This window comes from Pollicipes pollicipes, unplaced genomic scaffold, assembly GCF_011947565.3.
Source record: "Pollicipes pollicipes isolate AB1234 unplaced genomic scaffold, Ppol_2.1 Scaffold_5724;HRSCAF=6776_pilon_pilon_pilon, whole genome shotgun sequence".
NCBI classification, from domain to species: domain Eukaryota; kingdom Metazoa; phylum Arthropoda; class Thecostraca; order Pollicipedomorpha; family Pollicipedidae; genus Pollicipes; species Pollicipes pollicipes.
Window position 1 is genome coordinate 4,351,299 of NW_023596746.1, and position 25,881 is coordinate 4,377,179.

Genomic DNA, 25,881 nt, shown 5'->3' on the forward strand with positions numbered 1-25,881 from the left:
TCCCTCAGCGATCCTTGGTTGACCCTATCCTCTTCAGTATTTTTACGAATGAATCTCCATCTTACCTCCTTCACGAATATCTAGTATCCTGTGCCGACCACACCCAACTGCTGGACTCTACACATCCAGACCAACCATTCGTTTTGAAATCACGACAGGAGGAAACCATTCAAGTAGTTAATTCCTTCTTCACATCTAACTCTCTTAAAATGAAGCCGACCAAAAGAGCTATTCTTCCCGGCACTCCACAATCCTGAAAGGAAACCTTATATTTTCACCTGGGCAGTGCGTGACACCAATTGAGCCCTTCGTCGCCCATGAAGGTGCTGGGGGTCCTATTGCAGGTACCTTTTCTTGGGAGATGCTCACATCCTACGTTAAAATGCGCAGCCCCATCCTTTTCCGCTTGCATAAAATCCGCCACAACCATATTGGCTGTTTGTGACGAATCATAATGAACAAATTCCACCACAAACCACAATCAACAGATTCGTCACCCGAGGTTCGTAAATCCATCATCCAGTCCCATGTTCTCATCTTCTGTACTGCCTCTCGGTCTGGGGTGTGGCTGCAGCGCATCACCTAAATAGAGTGCAAGGGGTGATTAACCGTGGGGCCAGGATCGTCACCGATGCTCCTCAGCAAGATCCAATGGCGGCGACCGTTCAGGCGCTTGGCTGGCGCGGTGACCTAGTCATTCCCCGTGGCAGCATCGCTGTGTTCAGGGCCCTTAATGACTCGTGGGTTCCTTTGGAGATTCGGTCCCTGTTCACCACACGCACAGCTTTGCGCCAGCGTGTCACCCGCGCGGCAGCGATGGGCGCCCTGGGTCTGCCAGCCCTCACCTATCGACAGCACGCAGGTCTTTTCGTATTTACGCGGCCTCATCCCGCTGCCGCCGACCACCACCATCTCTTACTCCTACAATGTGTTTTGCGTCAGTCTGAGCGATGTAGACTGCCCTGTTGTGTAATCATTGCTTGTTTACCGCTTCGCGATATATTCTGACGGCTTAAATTTTGATACATAATTTACTGTTGGCCAAGTTGTTAGAACGAAGGGACGATTGATATCGTGCGAATCTGGTCGCGCGGTTTTTTAAAAATATTGCACCGATACTACTGTTGCAATCGTACCAAGTCAAACAACCCAGCTGTCTGAATAATTTGTGATTGAAATGAGCGTGAACATGACCCAGCCACGCATTCGCAATGAGAGGTGTCATTAGAGCTGCCAGTGGTCTTGCGCATACGGAAGAAACTCACAAGACATTTGATGGATTTCCTCAGGCGTATTTGTGGATACGTGACATTTTCACAACGCGCTATAATCACTTCAGCAGAGTTGGTCAGCTTTAAATGTATTTAAGTATTGAGGTCAATGACCTCTCTGGGATAACCACAGCCTTGGAAGGTACGCGAAACGCAGTTCTGGGCACGCAGCCGTACGAGCTTATCACAGATGCATGCAATGAGAAGTAGCAACCATGTCACAACAGCGCATGTATTTTACCGCATTGGAGCGGCCAGACATGCCGCGTTATGTCAGGAAAACTTTCTCACATGCCAACAAATCCCGTACACTAACAAAGGCACACCCTGAGTGCTGAGATGCATGGAAACCCACCACTACGCACAATCATCAACGTTCTTCTTGACTAGATTCAAAGCGTGCGAGCACAACCAGTGTCAAAAAACATCAATAACAACCATGGCTGAGAATTGTTGAACGCACTAAGCAATTATATAACAGCGGCCCGACACATTGAATAAGTAGCCAAAGCAATGCTCTCATGTTGGTATTTTTTAAAACACATTCTCCTTAGCGGTCACTGGTTAAACTAGCACAAAACAAAATTGCACATACATTTGTATGTGTCTTCCTCGCATGGGGCAAGTATATAATTACCCAGTCAGTTCTCGCATATGTGGAACTGTCAACGAAGAACGCATCAGACATTTGACGAGGCTACTTAGTTCACTTCAGCTACTTAGTTCAGGTACACGACAGATCTAAGCTCGCTCAACGTTCATCTCGACTAGTGAGGAGATAGTGCAAGGACATCCAGGGACGCAGGAGGTTGGACGTAAGCAACCATTGCTTGGTGAGCGGTGCTATTTAACAAAGCTTATCCAGTTTGGGAACAATCAACACAGATAGTCGGAAACGCTTTCAGCCTTGCAGAGTCTCTGGATGGGCTTGCAATACTCATATATGCACATGAAGATGTATCTTGGCAAACTAGCTATTCACATCATGACATGCAAACGAATATAGATATCGAGCCTGTTCTCTACAATAGAAGAAGCCTAAGAGCTCTACAGGTATCCGGGAAGTCAAGGCGTTTCCGATGAACGAAGTTATGTCAAATTCGTGGAACACCGTGACCACGCGGTGCATGATGATAGCGGGTTTAAAGCCGAGTACGTGGACGGTGTAATCCAGCGCTCCCACCATCCACCGTTGCTGTTCAGAACTCTGAAGAAAAAAAAGGAACACGTTAAGAAAAACTTACATCAAGACATGGTACGCACTGAGCAGAAACATTATGACCTAGTTTTAAGCCGTACCATGTGTTATTGATCGATACAAGTTAGTCATGACCGGAAACGCACCGCATATGAGCCGGTAATATTTCCCGACTCATTACTGTTCGAGACATGGTTTTACTAACAACTGTCAATGAAAGGTCGCATCAATTCACAACAAGCAAGCTTACCTTATTTCTTTGCTGATCCCACGACTGTGGTGACGCTGCCTTTAGGACGCAGGCAGGCGACGATTTTCTGGCTGCAGCAGAAAGCTTGCCTTCGACACCGGGTGGGAATGCTCCAGTGAGATGTCCCTAATCTCTAAACGCAATGACTTTTCCAGAAACACTAGGATGCTTACGGGACGGCCGACTTTTTTGGTTCTCGTGTTTCGGACACGACGGTCACCAGCTTTGCTTTCGTACTGGCGCCCACCATGAGTGCATGAAAATTTAACGAGACGGTACTTTTCTGCTGCAAAAGCGCCTCCTTGTCAGCACGGTCAGCGACCAACTTTGAAATGAAGTGCCCAGGATTTGTCTGAAGAAATTTACCAAGAGTGACAGAGCTCGACTTGAAAAACTTCACATTCGTCTCGGCCTCCAATTCACGGATATGGGCATCTAGCTCATCAAAGGAATGAAAACAGTCACCTTTCCTCAACACAGGCATCTTCTATCTTTTGTTGAGATGCTATATGTCTGAAACATAGCGAAGTATGTTAGCTAAGTGCGCTGCCCAGTAATGTCCACAGACATTATGCACAAAGCACAACCAGCTAGTTTGCCAGCTGGCATACCAAGAACCACAAGGAGGCAGGAATATTAGGTCAGACCAGCAGGGATTCCAGGTCAGATCATGAGGGGTCACAGGTCAGATCATGAGGAGTCACAGGTCAGTTCATCAGGAGTCACAGGTCAGGTCATCAGGAGTCACAGGTCAGATCATCAGGGGTGCCAGGTCAGATCATCAGGGGTGCCAGGTCAGATCATCAGGGGTACCAGATCAGATCATCAGGGGTAAGAGGTCAGATCATCAGGGGTACCAGGTCAAATCATCATGGTACCAGGTCAAATCATCAGGGTACCAGGTCAGATCATCAGGGGTAGATCTGGTACCCACCTCCTGGTGGCCTGACCTGGTAATTCTAACTCCAGTAGTCTGATCTGGTGACCCCACACACTGATGGTCTGATCATCAGTAGCACCATGTCAGACCATCAGGCACAAGGCACCATGCCAAACAAGCAGGGGGCATGGGTACCGGGTCAGACCAGCTGGCAGCAGCAGTGCCAGGTCAGACCATCAATAGTGGGGGTACCCTATCAGGTGGCAGGAATACCAGGCCCAACCACTAAGCACAGGGGTACCAGATAAGACCATCAGGGGCAGAGGTATCAAGTCCTTCTACCATGTGGCACAAGTACCACCTCAGATCACCATGAGACAGCAGTATTATGCTACTAGGAGCACTGGTACCAATTCACACCATCAAGTTGTGGTACTGGGTAAGGCCACCAGGAGGAAGTAGTACCAGGTCAGACCATGGGGGGCAGGAGTGTCAGGTCTGGCCACCAGGGGTCAGAGTACCAGGAGGTAGGAGTACCTCGCCAGACTCTCAAGGGCAGTAATATCAGGTCGGGAAGCCCTGACCTTGAACTGCTGCTATCTGATGCATCAAAGGGGCCTCTTGAATAGAGAGTGCCTCTTAATCCAGTACAGGGCTTCCTGGCTTGTAACACAGCCTGCCAAGCCAGCAAAGGGCTCACCATAACACAACATTGGGCCTTCTGATCTAGAACATCAGGGGCCAGGGCACCAGATTGCAGGAGTACTACATTAGACTATCAGGGCCAGAGACAAGAGCCAGACCATTAGTGCTATATGAAAAAGTTATCAAGGCTGTATACCACATAAAATGTTTAAAGCCTAGTTTGGCTCAACCACTGATGTATAATGCAGGGATCACTCAGCACACATTCAGCTTTTTTGCCACTGCGGAGGATGATCAAGCCATTAAGTAATAATATTAGACAAACAAGGGCAATGAGGAGAGTCAATCCAATTTGCAACCTTGATAGGTTATGAAAACAAACTGAAAAAGCCAGCATGTTTGCTAGCATATGGAAGCTGCATAGAAACTGGTCGCAGTCAGGGAAGACCTCTGTGATGGCCAACTTCTCAGCATGGTCCTTGTCAGTCAGCCACACCTACAGCTTTCTTACATATATATATATATGATCTAAACACCATTTTTAAATAAGTTTACATACATGCAGAGTATGTGAACAGTTGTGAACAACAACAATCATGTTTATTGTTTGCATTCTAACCTTAGTGGGTCCTAAAATGCATGTTGATGAAGCTAAGATCTCCAGTAACATCCTTCCTTGCCTCACCAGATCCAAATTTGCTTTTCAAACACAGCTGCTGTTTTCCCAAAGTTTTTAAAATTGATAAATACCTGTTTTTGGCCACTTGTTTTGTTACAATTGTGTACCTCGCTCACAAGATATCTCCTTGTCAATGCTAGACTTTGAAAAAAACTTAATCATTCCCAGCTGTTACTTTACAGCTTTCAATACATTTGTTAGAAGCATATATGTACTGGTCAAATCTTTTCTTAAATTAATACCACCTGATGTAAATTACTTTCCAGCATTTCCACAAAATCCACAGATTTTGATGAAAACACCTACCCAGTCTTGCTTTCAGCCAGGATGGGCCAATTCCTTTTCAAACCAGAAGACAGGCATTCAAAGAATCAGCTGAAGATCACCATTATCTTATACATAAGCACTGTAACATTCAATCAGCTGACAAAACCTGCTCCCATTTGTGACAAAATGTATAGGTACAAAGTATGTGCTACTTTTAATGAATTACCTACACACAAAGTAGAAACAAGTGAGGGAAAATCAGTCCAGCCTGCTGATGCTGACAGAGGGAATGGCACCATGGATTTTTGGTTTGGGGGGAGGATATCCAAGGGGCCTCCTAAGCAAAATGGGGCTGCTTCACAGGGGGCCTCATGGGCAATATTGTCTTGAAAGTTGAAGGGAAAGGAAAATTGCAGGCATATGTTCTTTTACCAAACTGTTATAAGCATTATATCCAGGTAAATAGATGTTGACAATAAAACAAACAGGACCTTATAATTTTGCAACAAAGGGCATTGGTACCATACAACATGGCCTCCTGGCACGTGAAAGGGCTTTGTCACCAAGAACAGCATACTTTCAATCCACAAAAGGGGTCTTCAAAGTTTAAGGAGATCCTGATTTGGAACTGCTGCCATCTACCCGTCCCTGGTTGAAAGCACCCTGATTTTGACCTACGCCTCGTCTCTGGCCAAGTGTACCTATTTAATGAAATTACTTTCATTGATCTGTGACTCGATTCGACATGCACATACCTACATGCACGCACAATATGCACATACCTTCAATCCTCATTTGCCGCGCACCACATCCACCCCCACCCGCACCTCGACACGCCCGGCGTTCAAAACCGCGCGTCGGTGCGGACACGGTCGCAAACGCAGGCGAGTGCGCATGCGCAAACGTGACGTCATGAATCTGACTCGATTTACACAGTGGTGCAGTTGTGTGTAAATCGACTCGGATCCGACGTGATTTACACAGAAGGGCCGTTTTCAGTAAATCGACTCATGAGTCGATATACACGCTCTCTTCATCATAACTGATGCTTGCTTTCATATCCTTAAGTGTCAAACATTTCCATCGTTTTTTTTGGACGGGCAACATTTGCGCTTGCTGCTGCAAGCATTATTGAACACCTTATGGCTTGTCGATTGGGTGCATTATAAATGCTCTCTTTCTCGGCATTATGACCTTAGAAATTCTATGCCGAGTCACGGACCCTCGATATGATAAGAGTTAGGGTTAAACAAGTTAATAAAGGAGTAAAAATTGGTTATATCGTTAGCGGCCAACGTTTCAAGCTGTGCTTATAACAAACGTGTTACCATAAGCACTCAGTAGTGCCCCGTGGACGTCCTCCTTGCTTTTGTCCCATAGGGCTTTCCTCTATTGACTTTTGTATGCTGTTTTATCCCTGCCGACTTCAAGTCCTAGGAATTTTTCAAGTCACATTTTTCCAATTGAACTTTTTATTATTTTGTTGTGTCTAACTCGACTCCTATCTCTGCCGACTTTTCCAACTCGACCTTTATTCTTGTCGACCCTTAGCCATGTCGACTTTTATCTTTTCGACTTTTTGGCCTTTAAAACTTTCTGATTTGACTTTTATCAGTTTCAATTTGTTGTTCTTCGTCTTTTTCCTTTTCGACTTTTATCCTTATCGACTATTATCCCTTTCGACTGTTAGTCCTAGGGCTTTTTCAATTCCCACTTTTTCAGTTGGACTTTTTGCAATCTAATTTGTGTCTAATTCGACTCTGGTCCTTGTCGACTTTTCTAAATTTAACTTTTATCCTTGCCGACCTTTATCCCCGTCGAATTTATCTTTTTGACTTTTTCTCTTTCGAAATCTTCCGATTCAACCTTCATCAGTCTCAGCTCGTTCGTTGCCCTTCCCGATTCGACCTGTTTCCTAGTAAACTTTTATCCTTGTCGACTTCTTGCGCTCAACTTTTTTCATTCGACTTTATGTCTGGACACCCGATGCATTACGGGCGTTTTTTCCGGCGTAGCTTAAATGTTGCGTCGTACATTTCAGAGGCACTCTTTTACCTTTATCATTCGTCCCGGAGTAAACAATTAGCATCAAGATAAAGACAACTTAGGTTCTTTCAAAATCAAAGGTCAGACGTTATACACACGATGCTCATCTATGCGAAAAGTCGTGGGGAAGAGGTGGCATACGGGATGCACCACGGCGAGGGTCTTCGACACGAAGGATCCGGAATTGAGCAACCAAAACATATTGTATTCGCCACGACCCCGCCATCTAAATTATCCATTTAGCCCGAATTATTTTCAGATACTTTTTTATTTTTACGCAGCTCAGGCAAGAGGGTGAGATCATTTAGAGTTACGTAGCATGTACTCGATATTTTTGCCGGCAAAAAGTTTGATATTATCATATATTTTTTTTTAAATCATGGGTGAATTATATTGCAACCAAATATGCCGTATTGGGTATGTCCGTGATGTCAACCGAAGGCTGTGTCTCGCAACGTTATTCTGATTTTTGTCGTTAAAATTCACGTCTATGAGAAAGCACACAAGTTATCTTAGTTGACGACGGTTGTTGCGTGAAACAAGTTGATGTTGCTGCCACTCCTCAAGTCTCTGTTATGATCACCCCATTTATCTTTGTGGTCACTCTTGGTAGCTTGTTTCGAGGGCGTTCTGCCACTTTGTTGAAACGTGACGTGCAGGGCTGCTGGGATAACTTATCATTCACGTTGGGATCGTTGGAAAACTCGGTAGAGTTTTCCAGTTCGAGGAACAGTCCTACATTAAGATAGCCATGAAACGCTCCGAAATATTTTAAGCCTAATGAAATAAGCAAAAATAGTCAAACAAGCACACACTTGAATAATTTTACGCCAACTCGAGCAATGAAGGGTCACTTTTGACACCCGACTATCTGGGATTTCGGCAAAATTCTGTTGACAAGGTTTTCTATATTCCTGCACACGATTTTGATAGGAAGATAGAACGATTGAAACTACTCTTTTGAAATCTTAGACGTTTGCTCATTTTCCTGTTTTGAAAATAGGTGATTGTTAAACGAGCCCACCTAAAAGGTCTTTATCACAAGCCAAATATTCACCGCTACGTTAGGCCGTAAGCATGGCCACATTTCGGTATCGATATCTTGAAAACTTATAATTAAACATAAGCGGCTAAGATTTTCAACCCTAATTGTAAAAACAACAATATGTATGCTAAATCGCTCCCTTCGACAGCGTCAGGCATCTGCCGCGGACAGGAAGCGGCGCACAGGGAGAAGGGGAGACGTAGTTGCTGATACGAAGCTCAGTAGGCATGTGATTTGTCACACCTGGCTATCTACACTAGTTTGATACAAAGGGTCCGCCATCGTGACCGCCGTAAAGACATATGCCAGTTCGCTTTACAGATGACACCAACAAAGAACGACGCCACAGTACCGACGAGAACCAGCTGCATTCATCTAGAAAGAGAGAATTCACACGATCTCCTGAAGTTGAGGAAGCCCTATGCGCATCGTAAGGGAGCGAACTACCACGACATTTCCTCAGTCTGGACAGTACACAATAATACCTTCAGATTATGACCAGCCGTCGACCAGCTCGTCACAAGCAGCACTCACAGGGCCAAGGGAGAGCAGCAGCAGCGCCATCGACGCCGGACGTTCGCCACCAGCAGCACCGAGACCGCTTCATCGTGCGCGGTCAGACGTACTCCCATTAAAGTACAGCCCGGAGATGGCGATAGCAACAGCATTCGTCAATGCCATCAGGGCAAACATCGGAGGCACGCTGGTGAAAAAAGACGTCAGTCAGACATTTCGTGTAGATAGTCGGCCCCATTAGTAAGTGCCCGGGTGGGGCTCAATTTGCCCCCCCCCCCCCCTCCCTCTGAAGGTTTTCCGGAATTATTACCGAACAACGTGGCGTAGCCAGGCCAAATTTTGCATCGCTGTAGACAAATAGCGGATCGATTGGTATCAAACTTTTAGATGTACCTTGGCAGATCATTGACCTACGACAGGTCAACGTCGGGTCATGGATTCACCGAAGACAATTTCTAGGGGGTTGTTTAATCTGATTAAAGAGCATAGTGTTACAAGAATGTTTCCATGCATCTCCGAGATTGTTTCTAAGACAGCTCAACAATTGGATGAATCAATTCAATTGACATAGAGTCAGGCATAAAGGTCGGAACAAGGTCAAAGCAGCCTGTTTTATTTCTCTAGAGCTTGCTGTAGGGGGTAGCTTCTAGAGCTCATTTCGAATCTATTGATAACAGGAACCGTATCATAACCTTCCATGTGCTTCCTAAATGTCAGAATAGATGACTGATCTAAAATGACACAGATCAAGAACTTTTTTAAGAAGCATACTGCCTAGCGTGATATTTTGACCCTTATTCAAATGCAAACATCAAAGAGGTCTTGCATGATTTTGGTTACCATGACCCTCAAAAGGTCAAATATGGTGACTGAACTTTTTTTTTTGAAAAAGGAACCATTTCAGGACAGTGAAGATCAAGATCGAATAATCTGCTTCACGTGCTTGGAAAGTGTGCGATGGAAAAATAAAAGCAGTGCCAAATTTAATTCGGAATTTAATGGAGAGGTCAGGTGAGCTTTAGAGTTTCAGAAAGAGTCCCTGTCTGAACGATAATCCTTTGCTGACAGTCAAACACATGATAACCCTCCCTCCCCCCGCCAGCATGAAGTGCCTACAAAATTGGCATGCTAAACATGTTTCTGCATTGTCTGTTCAGACAGATCAGGTCAAGATAGTACGAGAGCAGCTCAAAGGGAGCTGCAGTCAGCGGAAGTCTCAAACGGAACTGCAGTCAGTCGCCCGAGGCCTCAAACGGTGTCTTGCATTGACATGTGACGTTGAAATAGGATTTAGAAGTGGTAGAAACGCATAAAACTGGTGGCGAGCTGTGTGGAAAAATTTGTCTCGGGACTGGTGGAGAAACTTAATAATCCAATTACGCCGCACTGCGTAGGAAATGCGTGCAAAATGGAATGCGACTCAAATTGGAATCCCATCCAGCACCAATGCCGTAGGGCGTCAACAGCGGACCCGCCCTGCAGGGGCGGCGTCACGGATTTTGAGTTTGGGGGACTGGATTTTCTGGGGCCCACTGAGCAAAACAGGGCTTCCTCACAGGGAGTTTTCTGTGTGTTGTATTCAAGGGGGTGGGGCACCGAGGGCACTTTCCCCGTTGTCAAACGGTGCATGCATCACGTGCAACTAAATAAATGTCGACGGGTAAACAAATCCAGAATTGGCCTTCCCATCATCCCGCAAAATATCTTACTAACCTATGACAGGGTTTCCAGTCCCCGAAAAGGGCCTTCCGATGCATAGAGCCCTCCTAGTCCAGAACAGGATGCCTGCGATTCATGAAAGGGCCTACAAATCTAGCAAGGGGGTCTCGCAATCTCAAAACAGGGTATCCTGATCTGGAAAGGCAAATATCTAATACATGAGAGAAGCCTCCTAAATGTCGAGTGTGCCTCCTTATCCAGGACGCGGGCTCCTGGTTCGTAACAGGACCTTCCGGGCGGGCAAAGAGGCCTTCTTGACACAATATTAGGTCTCGTGATCTGGAGCATTGATTACCTGATTCATAACGGCCACCTAATGATCCAGAACAGACGTTTCTTGGTATGGAATAGGGTCTTCTTAGCCCGATTTATTACTTCCTAGCTCAGCTATGGGGGCCCCCCTGATCTGGATTTGGTACCCGCGGGTAGCTACAATCCATTAAATCGGGTTTAAAGAAGCTTCCCAAAAATTCGGGGAGGGAAAAATACACACTCTTGTCCCACCGCCCGCCGACAGGGGTGTAGAAACTGACCGTCCTCCTGCTGCGCCACCCCTGTGCTCGACCACCCCATGAAAAAACTTTGTGAGTTCACAAATAGTGTTTGTTGCGACATTCCAGATTACCAAGTAGCAGGGGCCTTCGACTCATCTCTTGCGGAATTGCCAAGTATATCCTCCGAGTGTGGCGGAGTGGAATACATTGTAGAGATGGTCGGCCCGGAAACAACAAACTCATCAAAACATCACTTCATCGTAAAAACGGAATGCGCGTACTTGAGAGGGTTATTTGGATATTCGAAGTACAGAGTGTATTTTGTATGGATATTTCCTTAGGGAAACTACTCTTTTTCTGTTCAAATGCGCGTCCAGAGATTCCATTGGGGAGCAGCTGAAGCAAAAGTGCATCCGTTCGTCGTGTACATGGTAATGAAAGACGGCTAGAAAAAGTCAGAATCAAGGCTTACGGACTTGTTCCGCTATACGGCGGAGAGTTTATGGGTGATTTGTAATTGCATTATTTCGGGACGCATTCAACACCATGCATGGGATTTCCCGACCGACCCGAACTCAGGCTGCCGGGATACCTGACGGGAGCTGCTTGTAGTGTGATGACTACCAGGGACGTTCAAATCTTGATTTCCAGATTTCCACTGCGGCTAGAGCGCTGTTATGTATTCCAAAAGATCAAGAAAACCGCACTTGCTTCTTTGGAAATGCCAGATCTCCCACTTTCGCCACTGTCACTTGCCAACGCTGCTGCAATGTTTCTGTGTTGTCAGTCTCTTTAGTGACTCCAAAACCCGCCCCGCGAAGCCGATGAGGGTATTGCTTTGCCATAGCAGTGAGCTTCACTGAAAAGTTATTGCATTTGGTGGGTCCTTTTATTGTACCCGTCGCAAAGCATTCTTCACTCGACGTGTAGTTTCTCTGACATTCTTGTAACAGGGAGTTTAGATAATATATTTTATCGTCGCTTTATCTTACTTATCTGGCCACAAGTAACAAACGAATGGATGAACGAATGAATGCTGCCGGACGGATGTCGACAACATACGGCACGTGTATGTTTCGTCCTTTTACTCAATATACTGGCCGCCGGTGACTGGACGGTAAACCGGTCGTTTTTTGGCGACACGAAAACGTGGAGTTTGTACCGGTTAGGTTAAGCTAATGTATGGACAGGACAGAGCACACCGCGAAGATGCCCTTTGGGAGGGCACGTTCTTCCATTCGATCGAGGTGGCACGCTCGAAGCGTGCCACCTGGACGTCGAGGCTTCGCAAAAACTAGTCAACCAGTCAAAAATAGCCAAATTCATTTTCCGGCACGCGTTTGATGTGACGCTTGGAACGCATGGCCAATCATTGTCATCTTGTTCGCTACATTCCTTGTCAAAGAATGGAACTCCCGAGTCGCTCCATGTCCTGAGTGCCGAGACGCGGCACAAAGCTGGTAAACCTGTCCAAAATAACGACTTAAGTCTCTCTGAAGCGTGTGGGTGTGACATGTGAACCGTGCGCACGTCCGCACGAAAACACGGCTGCCCGTACAATTCGTTATCGCCGCATGCCAGTTCTGTGTCGCTGCGGTCTCTAGGCGCGAAGATAAGGCGTACAACGGAAACATCGACGGAAATGGCCAAGGGCAGCTTCGTTGCGCCGATCCGGTATGCGTGTGACAGATGAACCGATAGGTCCAGCCTTCACGAACACACGGTTGGTTACGGATCATAACCAGAGTACTCACCATCGCTCCCTCTCCCTTCATGGAGCAATTGAACTAGAGTGCTACTCACGTTTTCACTACTCTGGAACTCGTGGAGCATTTTTCAGTTGTGTAACACATGTCAAAAACCTGGCCTGCACGGAAGCGAGGAGTGAAGTGACCTGTTTATTTGTCTGTCTTTAATTTTTCGGTTGCGGGGAGGGCAGAATTATTGGTTGTCGTTGCTATTTGTCTGCGTTCACCGCTCTGTCGATTTCAGCGGGCCCACAATTTGTTAACCTGCCCTGGATTCACGATAGTTTAGCAGTTTCTAGCAAGATCACATCATTTTCATCATTTTCCTGGTTACCTTACTATTGAACCTTTCGTTAAGCTCGATTTCGGCATAAAACTTGTTTGTGACATCACCTCACTCTACATCTTGAGTCACAACCTATTTTCGATTCGAGTGGCAGAAGACGACACATCCTGTTTGGTAGCTCGAACGTTGACGTACGTGACGGTGTACTGGCCAGTATCTGTCTAAACTCGCATCATCCAGACAGTGCATCGGCAGCACGTCTCACCACCTCTTTGCAAACTCCCGATACCTTGCAAGTTTCCATTTTCTAAGAGCAAATTCGCCTTAAAATCTGTAATAATGCGTACCAACCAACAGCTGCCTCTCCTACCCCCTTGCGAGACGCCTCGGACCCAGGCGCGCAGCCAGAGCCTTGGCAAGGGAGGGGGGGGGGGAAGAACGAGGTTGACAAAGGCCCCTTGATAATGAAAGGGCTCCCCAACATCTGAAATGTCCCATTTCCTTAAAGGGGCACTCTTTTGTATTTTGACATCCTTTAACTGGAATAGACCCCAGAAGCTACCGCGAAATCAAGTCTGCCTGAATTTTATATTCAATGAACTGAAGAACTGATCTAAATGCCTTCAGTTTTACAATGGTCTAGTAGACTCTTTCTTATCCGATAGGCCTCCAAAGCTTTACCAGAATTTGTATCTGGGTGTTACAGTTAAATTAAGTATTCCGCGACTGTAGATTGTACATAGAAATGTGTCAAAAATTTGTATGAACATGGTCAAGCTATGTTTGTCTGGGAATGTCCAACATTCAGTCCCGATCGATTAGTAGTACAAATTATGTTACGTAGTTTTAAACACGCGCGCTCGCAAACCTTAGCAACAAAAACCTCAGCGCCAGGTGTTGCAGTCTCCAAAGGCGCGCAACGCCCGGTACTCAATATTAGCCCGGTGGCTAATATTGAGTACCGGCCAGCTGGTGGACAATGATGACGCTTTTGAAAGAAGTACACTTGAACGCAGTGTCCTAGAATTGCCGACTTTGGGTGTGAAGCAGCACCCTATGAGGAGGATTTTTTCTTTCCTTTTCCCTATATTTTGTGCGAATTTTTCACTCCTGCCTGACATTGTCTAATCGCACATGCCAAATCCCTATTTCCCTTTCTGAGGTTTTCAGATGCCATCCAAAACCGAGTTCACTTGAAACCACCAAACATAAACGAGGCTCCACAGAACCTGAACACCTATAGCTATGTCCTGCCTCACCTACATCTGAACCATGTCTATGTATGCACAGAGCAAGGGTGCCAGGTTCGTCCAAACCCAAGAACCCCAGGGACTCCAGCCGCTTGCACGCATTAAGTTTGGCTTGTTCACAAAATGCATCACTATCGGCAGCCGTGTGCCAAATGCAGTTTTCACGCATCCCCTATTTTATTTGGTCTCACCAACACACCACGAAAGCAGAGCCTGGTGCAAACACCAGCAGGTCTTGGTAGAGAATTTTACTCTACGCATTTCTTTTTCCTGAGGAAACTTGACCACTAAATTGCATCACTTCCGAAATGCAGGAGTAAAAAATTCAAGAAATCGCTTCTAAATTTGATCTTCAAGATGAATATCACCATTTGAGCACTCATGTTAAGGTTTTAAGTCAAATCAGCTAATTACGAAACTTTGCCAGAAAAGTAACAGTCTTTATATTTATCCAACTGTTTTTGTTTTTCTTGGTATCATAAGAGTGTGATACCACTTTATTCTTCTTTCCTTCGCGATTGCGTTTAGAGGCACCATCCGTTGCTTAAAATGTTGACCAATTTCTCTGCAAGATGCTCCAACTGCAAACTTGTACGTATTTGACACATAAATTGAATTAATTCGCCGGCCGCCCAAATCTGTTTGATATGCACCCAAGAGTGAACAATTTACAGAGAATGAAGGAGACAATCTGAAGCATGGAACTTCTTTTTACTGCCATTTTTGCCATGTTAAACCCTCGGTTAACCGTTTCCTTGGTTCATGGCGGTGCTCAATAACGATAAATCAAAGCATTTCAGGTGTCTAACTCACCAGACTATCTGACAAGGCTCTCCTAATGTTGCCATACGGAGCTTTGGGACAGACCTGACGCAGCTAATACAGAAATTTTTGATGGCGAAATTCTGCTTTCTGGAGATGTTTATCATGCCCAACTCCTACATGTTTCGCATTTTAATCTCGTAGGTTGGTGGGCATGATCGATACTTATATTTGGGGGTGAGTGGGATGACTCTGTCTGCCAGTAGACCATGCAAAAGGTACTGAACTTTTGTTTTGGGGGAGCAGGTTATATGACATGACATGACATAGGTTAACCATGGCGATCAAAATAAGTTGTTCAAAGTGATTTAAAGTGTTTTGATTTGTGTGTCGCCAACTTCGTCTGATATCAACAAGCATGCACAAATGAAGTGAATACAAATGCAAGTTGAAACCAGTCAAAAATTAGCTTTATTATGTTTTTACCACAAGTGCCGCTGTCGATAGGTAAGTGGGTTGAGATGATGTATGACATACGGGCTACTCTAAGTTAGGTTAGGTTGGTTAACTGCATGGCAAGTGGCAATGGGAATTGTGCAAGATTTAATAACTCACAACTACTGCTGTGATATAAACAGGCTAGACAGGGTGAGATGAAGTAAGGCCTCTTTAGGTCAGGCAACGTTAGGCTACTTGCATGGAAATAAGCATCGGTATTTTGTAAGAAACAGTGACAAAATGTTTGTTTTCCCTGACCCAATCTTAAAAAGGCCATAGGTATGTCTACTGTGTTTGACTTTCTGATGGGCTGATGCGTAGGAGTCCAAGGTTTTTTTGTTTGAGTGTTTTATGCTTGTTGAATTTTCTGTTGTTATTTTGGCATTGAATTCCTTTTCTTTATTTTGTGTTAAAAGTGCTGTGGAAGGGAAGTGCAAAATGCAGCATCAAACGATTGGTGTTAATAATGTTTTATGCTCGTTACACTGCCATGAAATTACTATGCTTTAATGTATTCTGTCTCACTTTAATGGCCTAAGATGTTAAAAAGCAGTTTTGTCAGGTTTCTGATATTACGTCCATGCCAACTTGAAATATATTTCTTTGTTTGCTGAAGCGTCAGTCACGAGCTGAATTCCATCTTCTGTAAATTGATTTTTTCACTCCCGCATGGTCTTTTTGCGATAGAATTTTTCACTCCCACCCTAGTTCAAAAGCGATTCTAGCTCCCTGCTTGAACGCTTTGTACATCTGACCATCAAATCTTACATTAAGGAAGCAGTTCGGGCGTATATTTCATAAGTGCGATTCTTAGATTAATGATAGGCACGGATCGGCCTTTGGTGGTGGAACTGGAAGAGTTCATGTAGAATCTCTATTTTTTGTACTGTTGTAACTGGTTATCTGTCCAGAGCTCAGACCCCAAAGAAGTACAACCTGAAAGAAGTACAGAAAGATACACCCAGTCTAATCTTGGAACGGTACGAATTAATTTTGGAAGACATTGGTGACCATCGTTTCACGACGGTCGTTGGTGCACATGGACATCGCCGACTGGTGCCACTTGCAGAAACCAATGCCATTGATTTTACGGGAAGCTGCAACCCAGGCCATCGCTATCCTTGCTCCCGAGATTGTGGGCGCGCAGGCTCAAACCTTTCGATGTAATTTGTTTAGTAGGCGATTCTGCAAAAGAATAAACATCCTCAGGCAAACATGGGATGACCTTGTCCGTTTTTAACTCATTTTGACCCACTCTACTCAACACTAATGCAACCCATTCTTTCTTTCCGAGCAAGGAGCCCACTTGACTAGAACACTAGGGGTACGTTTCTATTCCCAGTCAAGGGCTGAAGGGCCATTCCATCCCACCCCCGGGTGTCTTCCGACTGCCATTCTGGCGGCACGGGGTGGGATCCCCTGGTCGATCCGGAAGCCGTTAGAGGGATACGTCATATCATATTATTCCCCTCCCTGACGCGGGAGGCCTTCTGACCCGCACAGTTTGCCCCGGACCGACACTGGAGCCTTCATTGACACATCTTTTTCGTGGAGGGCGTTTGTGTCGCCTCGCGACGACCCGGCCGGCGGCTTGCGCGTACCCGGGAGCTAATCAGGCGTCGTGCCGGGCCCGTGAAGTTGATGTTGAAGGACGATGGATCCGCTGTAGCTACATCATTGGGTGATTGATGAATTTGTTGCATGAAGGAGTGTTGCGGTATCATGACATAGATAAAATACGGATCTCGTCACAATGTCAGGTGACAAATATGTGCGTCTGACTACAAAGAAGCATGACACTGTCGAATAGTCTAACAGTCATGGCCAACTGTGACTTAGTTAATATATGACTTTATGTCATCGGATGTATTATTCCTGGGATTGTTGTGTAAGTAGCTGGCTGGTCTTGAATGCTCGTGAGTATTCATTCAATTCATTAGAACCTGGCTAACCAGTCACTGACCTGCTCGGGTGCCTGCTCGTGCGCCCGATGTACCTGAGCGTGGCGAGTACTCGTGCTGTTCGTCTTTCTGTGAATGCCGTTGAACTGGCCAAGGCAGCGGAGGGCGACACATCACGCTCCACACGATGCAGATTCGGCAGTGACCCGCAAGTCCATGCCGCACGTGCGACTGCCGACACGTGGACACGGGCATCACCGCGGCACCAGGCGTGCCGGTGGCCACCCCAGGTAGCATCAGATATCACGCCCCGGGACGCCCACCACGGAATCCGGCACAACGGCCGGTGAACCCGACGGCACTTGTCCTACGAATGCTTGACGTGAGCGCGGCGGAACCATCCGGGCCAGTGGCGGCGCCGCGGCGGTCATCAGGGGTCGGCCCACGCTCCACAGGCCCCCCGAGCGGATGTCGCCCATACACATCGGATACCACCGCACCCAACTCCCGTGGAGTTCTCGCACGCCAGGAGGACAGGGAGATGGCGGCCCCACCATCGCTCGGCGCGAGCGTGGCGGACCGTCCTCGCAAGCAGCGGGCCTGGAGGTCGGCGGCGGGGATTTCTCCGGGCGAGTAACTCATTGGGCAATGAAATACGAGAAATTGATGTTTCAGGATCGTTGACAAAAGGTCTTATCTCGTTATGCCCTCTAAAATCGGTTCTAGCCTTAATGGTTGCCTCTCTCATCCTACAGAGACCTCGCCCCGTGCGTTCCAAGGCCTCTGTCAGTCCACGTTTCTTGGCTGTACCAATATGGCGACCGGCTTTACGCACCGGCAAGCGAACCACTCCTTTCAACCTATCTAATTCCGTATATTTATGGCCCGATCGCTCTAGTTTTCTCAGAATCGTGCTCTGAGCTAGATTGACGCAAAACATTCACACGCACACACACACACGCACACGCACACGCACACACACACACGCACGCACGCACGCACGCGCACACACACGCACACACACACACACACACACACACACACACACACACACACACACACACACACACACACGCACACACACACAATCAAACCCCGCCGACAAAATGTTGAAATCCCAGGGGGTCGCGCGACATAGATTCGGTGAACTGACGTGGAACTAGCATAGCGTAAAGCGAACTAGCAGGCTGTGCTGAAAAGCTAGTTGGGCTCCGAAGGCCCAAGGCTGCTGAAATTGCATCCACCCGATGTGTTGGAAACATCGCAAATCGCGATGCAAGCAAGTAGTTCTTCGACCGCACAGCAAGACGTAACAACTGTACCCGCGTATTTGTGGCATGTGAGCATTGGTTCATTGCTCTGTGACATTGCTGTTATTGCATTGTTCTTATGTATCACCTGATGACCGCACTGCGGCGCAATATTATCACTGACGGGATGTGCCGATGGGTACAGTATGTCAGGGAGTGTGTGACAGGGGCACACCAACCTTCCCTGCGACTACCGTACCAGCATTTCACCACTCACAGACGCTGGCTTCGGCAGCCCAACGACACGAGCTTTCCTCAGTCTTTTCCACCCACTGGCGTGTCCGCCCGGCACACCATCGCATCGGCGTTCCGCGAAATATGCGCTCGTGCGTCAGCGCGAAGATTACCGCCAAGTGATCTGCAATACACATCACTGCTCTCCATCGCCACAGTCCGCAAATTTGAGCTATCAAGCACTCAGGCCAACAGGCACGAAGAGTCCCGACCAAATTTCGGTTGGTGAGGAAGTCCGTACACCGGTATGGTTGTCACCATCGGACATGAGAACACCGCGAATATCTGTCCTCGGCGTACAGGACACCCTTCGTCGGAGCGGACCAGACCGTGATGTCGGAAATATTAAGTTCAAGGAATGCGGTGATGTAGCTTGTTTTATGCAAGGGATCACCGGGATCTTTTCGCAGTTTCAACTTGTATGCTACAGGATCGGCCGAGGGCACTAATTCGGCCGTCAATGCGAGTTACGACGCACCGTCGACGGGCATATCTATCGGGCCGCCGACCAATGGCACTGATATTGACAACTCATCTGGTACAGAATATAGCTGCTAGCTCTCAATGCACATTTTACTGCTCTGAAAGTGATCGAAGTACTGACTTAACGGACTACTGACTGCTCCCCCCCCCCCCCCCCCCCCCCGATAACATGTGATGGATAATTGCACGCGCTCGACACGGAAGGCAGAAATCGGCGCAGTCCTGCCACGGCGCTTAGTAGACTACCGCAGATGAGTAGCTAATGAAGGCACGCTCGCCCCGTCAGTCCCACAGTCCGGTTATCAGGCGAATTACTTCGCTTCCTCAGCTTCGGGTGGACTAAAGTAAAGTTCAGGACTACGTGAAACAAACCGGACTTTGCATGACACGTTTAGTTATTTTTCTTCACGCTCATACCCCGCTACGCTGGCTCTGATGCGAACCGCACGCTGCGCCAGACCGCATGGCGAGAGCCCACGAAGAGCAGCGGGACGTGTTGCCCCCTAGCGGCGCGACGGCAGCGCCATCTATACTACAGAAGGCACATTTCCGCCCCAGGCAAGGCGTACAGACAGTTCCACACTGACGGCGCTCATTAGTGATCGTGTCGGCGCGCGTAGTCCGGCCACGCGTTAAAGCGCGTTGGTCTGTGCGGCTTGGTGTTGGCCTGCCTCGCACCGTCATCACAGAAATGTACACGCCCGGAGGTCATGAACGATTGTGCGCTGCCGCGTCACGAAAGCGTTCCGTTAATTCAGTGCCGTTGTCCAGGGTATTTGAAAAGTGCACGTCTTGAAGGGCACACCGTGCAAGTCACGCGCAAATAGCTCGTGGAAAACCAGGTCAATTTCCAAATGATCATGACATTAGGACAACACAGCTCCTGGACTTCTTAAATAAGTAACGCACTGCGCAAAACCTGGATTACATGTACGACATTACCATTGCGCTTGAAGCATGCACCGCTAAATTTGAACTTCTAAGTACACAACAGTTGCCAGCAGCCTCTCCATGTCAGTCATGCTCACGCGAGTGAAAATGTACTCAGCTTGAAGGTTTGTTTCATCTTGAGTCACTTCTCCACAATCAATCAATCGGTAAGCTAAAGCGGAACCCAAGTAGCGCGGTCAGGTGTCGGTGCGTATGGGCAGCGCACGGCAACCTCAGCTGAAGGCAATTTTTTTTGGTGTTGGCAAATACGGTAGCACCATGCATACGCGTTGACACCAATTGCAAAACCTGCAATGAACCTGCCGCCCTTCATGGCGCATACGTTCTAGCTGGGCTTCTTGGCCACGTAGACGTTCTTTTGCTTGTGTTGGTGCCAGGGTTACCTACCACTTCTCAAGCCATAAGTGCAAAGCACAGTACGTTCTGGACACAGAGCTGCGGCGGGAACGCTCCATTGTCAGTACTACCATTATGAAGTTGTAGATATTCTTTGTGAAATCGCAGCAACAGCGCGTGAGGACGTCCCAGTCAACTTTGAACGGCACTAGCACTGAATTATTTCAGGAGGGCTGGCTGAAACATGCAACCTGTGATGGAAACCGGGCGTGACTTTCTGACACCGGGGCGGACAACCGTTCGCGCATGACGCACCGCTCCAAACACCACGCCGCACGACTCCCCACCCGGCATCGAACATCTGCTGTCCCCGATGAGCCCGCACCACGGCGGTGACTCGCGTCTCTCTCTCCCCGCCCCTCCCCAGGCCGGCCTTCAAACAGTCGGATGTCGTCGCCGTGTGTATTGCCCTCAGTGATCGCCGTGAGCAGCAAGCCGCCTTCCTCTGCTGCACCAGCACCTGGCCCAGCTCCTCACGCTTCCTCTTTGCCGCGGATGTGGCCGCCCAGCTTCTTCTTGAGGAACTTGAGTGCCCGCTGTCGCGCGAGATCCTCAGCAGCTCCATGGCGCGCTTCTCGTACGGCGAGAAGCCGACCACCTCGCGCACGAGATCCCGGATGAACTTGTTGTGCTTGGTGATTTTCTGTAAGGGACAGAGGACACGAGTAAGCGGAACAGCACATAAATCGTTGATGCTGAATAATAACCGGTATTTGGGGTGGGAGGGGGGGGGGGGGGGGGCTGAAGAAACGGGAACCATAACGACACATTTTATAACGAATGTCTTCGAAACCATCATTTCAATCCATGCGTCAGGAAGGCAGAAGTGGCTTTAAACCGCCGCTGTCACCCGTGCGAAAATTCGACGATGAAAAGAGCAACAACACATACCGCACATCAATTGGCAAATGCCCTAAACCCCTCCAAAAACAATGCCAAAAGCACAACATGTGGAGGATTTGAATATTCCATACCTAATGTTTGCCTCATAGGGTACAACTCAAGTTGAATCAAACAAGTGAATTCATGAAAATATCCTAGCTTTAAACCTGGTGACACCATAAGATTCATCCAACAACCATTTCACCTTTGGCCAATCATCGCAAATTTACAACAGATAGCAAGCATAATAAGTTGGCCTGACCATAAAGGCACCAGTGGTTATCAGGAACAATTTGTCATCCGGCTAGCCTTTGCCGTTCTTTCGGATCCGAGCAGCTAAGATTCAGTATGATACCATGTAGAGTGTTCAGCAGATCATAAGTTTTGCTCAGGCTGAATTCATCTGGGACAGCTATGGTGTTGAAATTGCAAATGCCTTCAGGCAAAAATTACAAACATGTGGCATGTAACAAAGCATGCATGAATCACCTCCCACTAATAACCATCAGTACAAAAATACATTGACATACCACAAAAATTACATTACAAGGATACACAGATTTCAGCACTTCAATTTTCAACCATTTTCCATACCAGTTTGATCACTGACAAGATATCACAACATAGAAAATGATCACACAACACTGCTGTGATTCAGAAAAAGAGTTGATGTGGCATGGTATTTATGACATCCATCACATGTCAACATATTCTGAAGCTCTTAATTCATTCCATATCAATCATTCTCCAGTTGCTTTGAGTATTGAGCCAAACCCTCTTTCCAGAGCAATGTGAAGCTTAACATACAGAAATGGTAGGAGATGCATGCTCAGAAATTATGCTGTGCATGGAGGGAAGGGGGTTCATGGGACAGAGCAGAAGAGTAAGAAGGGACAGAGGGTGACATTTAGATCACTGAGACACACAAATTTGTGGATGGCCATCACTACTCCTTGACCACATGACACTTTTCATCTCCCAAACACTTTACAAAGCAATAATTTCAGTCTGTCAGCATGGGCATGGACCTAATAGGGTGAGATTATAAGGTTATGGTTCTTTCAACAATGCAAACTTTAGCATATTGCACTGTAGTGAGCCATGTGCATTGGTTGCAATATTTCAGCAGCTGAGTTCACTTCTTCAGGAAGAATACTTTCCAGGATTGCACATGCCATCTGTTACATACAAATACAACCTATTAGCTTCTTCAACTAGACCATTCTGATTTTTAAGCTGCAAGCTAATTGAGGGCACAAGTCATAGCACCATCAAGACACAAAGCACAACAATTATGAGTCCTGACCATGTCAGATCACAAGCAAAATTCAAATCCAAGCAAAATTCAAATCCTGTCAGTGCCCTCTACTAACATCAACCAAGCATGGTTTGGAGAAAAGCCTAGCAAGAGAACTACATACACCCTTTGACGAGGCAGGCCTGGGCTTGAGTGTCTTCTTGGTGACTGGGAATCCCTTCTTGAGACCAATGGCAATGCTGTAAGGCGCCACCTGAGCCTTGGGCTTCTTACGACTCCCGCCCTTGTCCGACTTCCCTGGTTTCTTGGCCATTGTGTTCCTGGAAATGGCATGTTATAAGTCCGAAGCAGACAGGAAAGCCAGCACAGCCAAGTTCAACAGGTGAACAGGGCACCTAATTCACCCCAGTATTCATGTTTCCGTCACACAATATTTTCATGGAGAATGAAACAACAGGTCATTTATTGCATCAAGTCACCTGCAGGAATATCTGCAAGAGGGGGCGATGAAACTGCTGAATGCTAGCCGGACTTGACACCCTCCATAGCTACTACTCCCACCATAGCAGTGTTGTCCCTTCCTACAACCTTCTGTTGATGTGCTGTGACTGTAAAATATCTTTAATAATGGATGAAGACATATTTGGAAGCATAATTGTGTACCACCAACATATGACAAGATACTACAGTTGTTAAAGCAAAGGGCAGGTGTAGAGAATGAACAAGAAAAGGAGAGTTCATGAGAGAGGCAGGGAGAATTTAGCCATAGTTGTGTACAGGAAAACATGAGTCAAAAGCAGTTCTTAGAAAAAAAGCTTAACAGCATACAGTGTGACAAAGGTTTGTGCTGTCCAAAAATTGTTATAAAAGTCCCTAAAATTAATGGTATTGCAAATAGCTACAGTCAGGGATATCCACAACTAGAAGCACAGCTACATAGCCCTATACCATCAGGTAGTATTACATACAACCACTCAGCTGAATGAACATTACGAATGCTAAGAACTCAGATGACACTACCACAAAAATTTGGCATTGTAACACAACTTCATATAATGCTTTTTCATGTGGTTGAGAGCCACAGCATATGTACTGATACCTTCTAATGTACAATGATTTATCAAACCATTTCTATGCCCAGCTGTAAAGGCTGCTCTGACCACTCCACATCAAAATGGAATTTCACAGCCTACTGTCACTTAAAAACAACAGCCACTTGGTGCAAGTTCTGATTTGTTCCTGTCTTTTTACAAGCAAACATCACACTATGCTCATGTTTAATGATCTTCTACCAGTGAAAGGAAGGCAGTGTCACCTATGACAACCACCAGAAAAAATATTGATGAGAGTGACAGGCTGTACCACAGAAAAACACAGGAAAATGAGCCCACAGCATATCACACACATACAGTCAGCATTTCATTTCTAAAATAACAGTGTCTAACCACAAATGTCATGCACTAGCAGGACTGTGACATTTATTTACAATCCTGTCTGCAAAATATTCCTAATCAATTGACCAAATATTGCACACATGCAACTTGCACCCACCTGAACACAAAACAGTTATCAAGTACGTACCATTATTTTATAACCTCAACAGCACATCACAGCAAGAGTGCTTAAAGTGGTACACAAGCCCTCCCATGACAAGAACACTTTGCTTAGGGGACATTGCAACCATCTACCAATATTATATCTTTTTTAACCCAATATGCACTTAGGTTATTAAAAAATGTACAAAATACAAACTCAGAAATCAAACAGCAAAAACACGCTGCACATGTCAGGCATAGCGGAGATATTATTAACAAATTTTGGTACATGCGTGTGCTATGTCAGCATACCCAGACCCCAGGGAGGCTACTACCAATCTCAGAGAACACATTCTAGAACTATCATGTTGCAAGGGTGATTCCAGGTGAAAATACTCCTTAGAGCATTCCTGTCCTGGTATTGCATACAAGACTCAATGTGCTGATGAAACACAGGCACCCAGATCATAAGATGGATTTATTGTTGACTAGCCCCAGACTGCCTACCACTTCATGGGCATCATTGCAAGAGCAAGACCAGGCAAGTGACATAGTAGCATTTAATGCCTTGGCATTAAACAGTGTGTGGTTAACACAGGTAGATCATGCCATCCATAAGTTGCAATCTTTCACCATCGATGACCAAAAATTGTCCACACAGAGCATAAGTTTCTACATCACTGAATAAAAAGCACAATGAAGTGCATTCACCCTTGACATAATACAAATATGTGACACTAAAATAGAATGAAACTAGCTCATTGTAAAGGGCCTCAATAATTGCCCACTACTTGTTATAACAAACCCTTGATCATTCAAAGGATAACCAAATTACCAAATAAAATCAAAGCTAAGGGAATCAGTAGAATTCAAAGTCCAGACAACGTCGTAGACGCGTCAACATTTTCAACAAATCGTTAGTCTGATTTCTTCGGGAGTTTGAGACACGAAGGCTTTCCCGCAATGTCTAACCCGCGCCATATTAGGCTCACTCGTGGTAAACAGCGCATTTATTCATAACACCAGCCGTAACAGAATCCCAATAATGCTGCATCCGTCAGGGTAACAAGGAAAAATACTTAACCAAGTTGAAGCCTGTAAGAAACGCCAACTGAAACTTGAATTCCTACCTGATATATAGCTTCGCTGCAAACACAGGAAGCCACACAATGTAAAGGGCGTTGCCGTGTGCAGAAATATTAAAAACCGTATTTGAGATAAAATGGACTTACAACGACTTTTGCCGATGAAATAAATTAAATAGGTACATTGATAAGAAAAATTGAGCTAAAACCACCCAAAGTATGATAACTTGACGCCCATGTAAGTATGCAATCCAGATGAGACACATCAATAAAGCTAATTTGGTAGTAGGTT

At 46.3% G+C, this 25,881-nt stretch overlaps 1 long non-coding RNA gene and 1 pseudogene across 1 annotated transcript; both read right to left on the reverse strand.

Moving 5' to 3' along the window:
• Positions 1-1,333: 1,333 nt before the first annotated feature.
• On the reverse strand, positions 1,334-6,028 carry LOC119102226 (uncharacterized). The gene is made up of 3 exons (XR_005094672.1): positions 5,973-6,028; positions 2,720-3,232; positions 1,334-2,478 (listed from the first exon to the last, which is right to left on the reverse strand). It is a non-coding gene; the product is annotated as an uncharacterized LOC119102226 (long non-coding RNA).
• Positions 6,029-21,287: 15,259 nt separating this feature from the next.
• LOC119103818 (60S ribosomal protein L36-like) lies at positions 21,288-25,684 on the reverse strand (annotated as a pseudogene).
• Between the last annotated feature and the right edge of the window lie 197 nt (positions 25,685-25,881).